This window comes from Odontomachus brunneus, unplaced genomic scaffold, assembly GCF_010583005.1.
Source record: "Odontomachus brunneus isolate Ranch 3 - 2012 unplaced genomic scaffold, Obru_v1 Obru_scaffold_211, whole genome shotgun sequence".
Classification (NCBI taxonomy): domain Eukaryota; kingdom Metazoa; phylum Arthropoda; class Insecta; order Hymenoptera; family Formicidae; genus Odontomachus; species Odontomachus brunneus.
Window position 1 is genome coordinate 325,988 of NW_022639661.1, and position 4,259 is coordinate 330,246.

The following is a 4,259-nucleotide window of genomic DNA, read 5'->3' on the forward strand; positions in this document are numbered from 1 at the left end:
TATATATATATATATATATATATATATATATATATATAATATTTTAAAAAAGTAATACAAAATAAATATTTATAAATATTTATCTAATAACTATATAAATCTATCTATTAACTTACTCATATTGTATGTTGTCTGGCTTAATATTTTTAATCTTAACAGTACTTTGCGTAAGTATTTTATCACTTAGTAAAGTATTATATATTAGTATTTATATATTGATAATGTTCTGCGTAAGTATTTTATCAATGGACAAAGTATTACATACCAATATTTAAGTATTAAAATCAATCATAAGGTAGGATTTGTAACATTAAATATTGAAATACTTGAGTACTAAAAGCTGTATTTGAATCACAGAATATTACTAAATACTGTACTTTTAATATTGAAAATAAGTAATTAATCAATGATTCTTAGTATGATATTTCTATAAGGGCACTATAAGAAAATATACTTGAAATTGTAATTACTTGATATAAGTAATTACAATTAACTACATACATCTAATAGTCGATAAATCTTTTCGTTTAGTCTAACGTAAATTGGTGAACATGTTGCTTATTGCAGCCTATATATATTACAAACGCAATCTGACGGACAAACGCGCGTTGCTTGTGTGCGTGCATATACGTGTGACATGAAATTAATAGCGAATTCGGTAGCTTGCACTAGTGCGCACTGAGTTCGCATTAAGGCTTGTTTACAGTACATTCTTATATTTAAGATCGTGTCTTAAATACATATTTAAAAACATTTTAACTAATAAAATGATTCGTACGGATGTTATACAGATCATATTATGGTTAAAAATATTTGAGAATTTATTTGAGAATTATTTAAGACAATCTTTAAATATAATAACATACTATGAACAAGCCTTAGTGCGCACTCAGTGCACACTAGTGCAAGCAACCGAATTCGCTATAAATCGTTTGGCGATGCAAATGCGGCTTGATGGACAAACTGATTCGCTTGTATGCGTGCGTACGTGTGTCAGAAAACAAATGAGAATCTGCGCGGAAATAAAAAGGCTTTTTATAGCGGGCGAGGTTTCGAGGTCTCCGTATTACCTGCACCAATTTTAATCAAACTTGGTGCAAATTACGCGCGCGCTAAACATTATATAAGGAAACTTTCATTAGATTTTTTTATTATAGTTTTCGCTTGAGATATTTGACTCGGAAGACCAATTGACCCAGAAATTCCAAATACGGTCGCGTTTTGTTCGATACGTACTCCGCGTCGCGCTGCGCCCGAGACGCTTGATAATAGTTATATTATGCAATAGTATGACACATTGTGCAAAAAAATACTTTGTACATTATATATTTAGTCAAATTTATGTACTTGTTAACAATAAATATTACTGTTTTATATGTTAATTTAAACATGTGCGTTTAACGAAAATGCAAAACACATTAAATAATAAATCAAAAACTGGCGGAAACGGATGAAACATGGCGGACCAATCAGAAGTGGGAGCGGTGCACTTGGACACGGTACAATTGGACACGGAGCAAATGGACACGTTGCAATTAGACACAAAATTTTGCCCACGGTTCAATTGGACACGGTGCAATTGGACACCATGAATTTGGACACAGTGCATTTAGACACGAGAAAAATGCGCACAGTTCATTTGGACAAAAGTTGCACGCCGGTCATTTGGACACAAAAAGTTGCACACTGTTCATTTGGACACAAAAAGTTGCACACTGTTCATTTGGACATGAAAAGTTGCATACCGCTCATTTGGACACGAAAAGTTGCACACCGCTCATTTGGTCACCGAAAGTTGTACACCGGTCATTTGGACACGAAAAGTTGCACACCGCTCATTTGGACACGAAAAGATGCACACCGGTCATTTGGACACGAAAACTTGCATACCGCTCATTTAAACACGAAAAGTTGCACACCGCTCATTTAGACACGAAAAATTGCACACCGCTCATTTGGACACGAAAAGTTGCACACCGCTCATTTGGACACCGAAAGATACATACCGCTCATTTGGACACGAAAAGTTGCACACCGCTCATTTAGACACGAAAAGTTGCACACCGCTTATTTGGACACGAAAAGTTGCACACAGCTCAGTTGGACACCGAAAGATGCGTAACGAGTGGGTTTCGATTGACCACGATTGGACATAAATTGTAATGATTGGTTCGACCTAGTAATTCACTAGAAAATTCTTATCATCGATTGGTTATGTCCAATCGTACCGTGGTTAATTGGAATGCTCCGGCGTTAACAGTTTATTTAAAAATTTATTACAATTATTAACTATTTATACTATTATATTATTAACAGTTTATTTAAGAACTAATCTAACCCAACCTATCGTCACATTAATACAAAAGTTGAACACTTTAATAAACAATGATTGACGCTTAATGTGACGATGGTTGGGTAAGGTTAGTTTTTAGGGGGGTGCGGGGGCGCAGCCTTCCGCTAGTCGTTCGAGATTGCAGTACTTACTAAAAAGTATTTAAATTAAGATTAATTTATAAATGCAATTAAATTTATAAATTCAATAAAATAGGGAGTGTTCCGATTGACCACGGTACGATTGGACATAACCAATCGATGAAAAGAATTATCTAGTGAATTACTAGGTCGAACCAATCATTACAAATTATGTCTAATCGTATCGTGGTCAATCGAAACCCACTCGTTAACGCAACTTTCGATGTCCAACTGAGCGGTGTGCAACTTTTCGTGTCCAAAAAAGCGGTGTGCAACTTTTCGTGTCCAAATGAGCGGTGTACATCTTTCAGTGTCCAAGTGAGCGGTGTGCAACTTTTCGTGTCCAAATGGGGTGTATATCAGTTGGACACGGGGCAATTGGACACAGTCCAATCACAAGTCGCTGTTCCAAGGGACCCTACAAATGTCTCTAATCACACGGTGCTGTGATTGGCTGTGTCCAAATGTCCCGTGTCCAAGTGCACCGCTCCCGTCCAAATGACCGGTGTGCAACTTTTCGTGTCCAAATGAGCGGTGTGCAACTTTCGGTGTCCAAATGAGCAGTGTGCAACTTTTCGTGTCCAAATAAGCGGTGTGCAACTTTTCGTGTCCAAGTGACCGGTGTACAACTTTCGGTGTCCAAATGAGCGGTGTGCAACTATTCGTGTCCAAATGAGCGGTGTGCAACTTTTCGTGTCCAAATGAGCGGTATGCAACTTTTCGTGACGAAATGACCGACATGCAACTTTCGGTGTTCGAATGAACTGTGCGCATTTTTGTCGTGTCCAAATTCATCGTGTCCAATTGCACCGTGTCCAATTGAACCGTGGGCAAAATTTTGTGTCTAATTGCAACGTGTCCATTTGCTCTGTGTCCAATTGTGCCGTGTCCAAGTGAGTGCCACTCATCAGAAGTAGTAGTCAGACGTCGATACTCCAGCGACACATAGGCTGCGTTCTTTTATTCGCAACAGATGCAGCTGATGTCATGTTATCCTTCAATTTTACCGAATATTAAACAAGAATAGAATGACATCGGCTGCATCTGTTGCGAATCAAGCGACACGGTAGTGTCGCGAAACCAAGTGCAAGCGCGAAGTATTGGCAGCCTACCGTGTTATATTACGCGACGGCTTTAGTTGAATATATATTACATCGTCTATAACGGCTGAATTAACGAAGTTCTGGAGAGATTTAAGCGATTCCTTGGGTTTACATTACTTAATAAAACTGTCTTTACTTTTTCTCTACGTGCTCCAGAAGCTGAGCTATTTTAGTCTATAATCGTGAATTTACGCGTAAGAAACGTCTCCTCACCACAGAAATGTGCGTTGACATATGTTCTCCGTTAGATGGCGGCATGCTGAGAATGTTACGATTACCGATTTATTTACCGACTTGTAACTGTCATCGCGGCGGAGTCAAATGACAGTTCGCGTGGGAGTTGGTCTATGGCCGCCGTGTGGTGCGCATCGTTTTTCGTTACCTCTCTTTTTAAGATTTCTACAGATCTTTTTTTTCTGTGAGATTGCAGAATTTTCTGTTGTATCAATTAGACACAAAATTTTGCCCACGGTTCAATTGGACACGGTGCAATTGGACACGATGAATTTGGACACGACAAAAATGCGCACAGTTCATTCGAACACCGAAAGTTGCATGTCGGTCATTTCGTCACGAAAAGTTGCATACCGCTCATTTGGACACGAAAAGTTGCACACCGCTCATTTGGACACGAATAGTTGCACACCGCTCATTTGGACACCGAAAGTTGTACACCGGTCACTT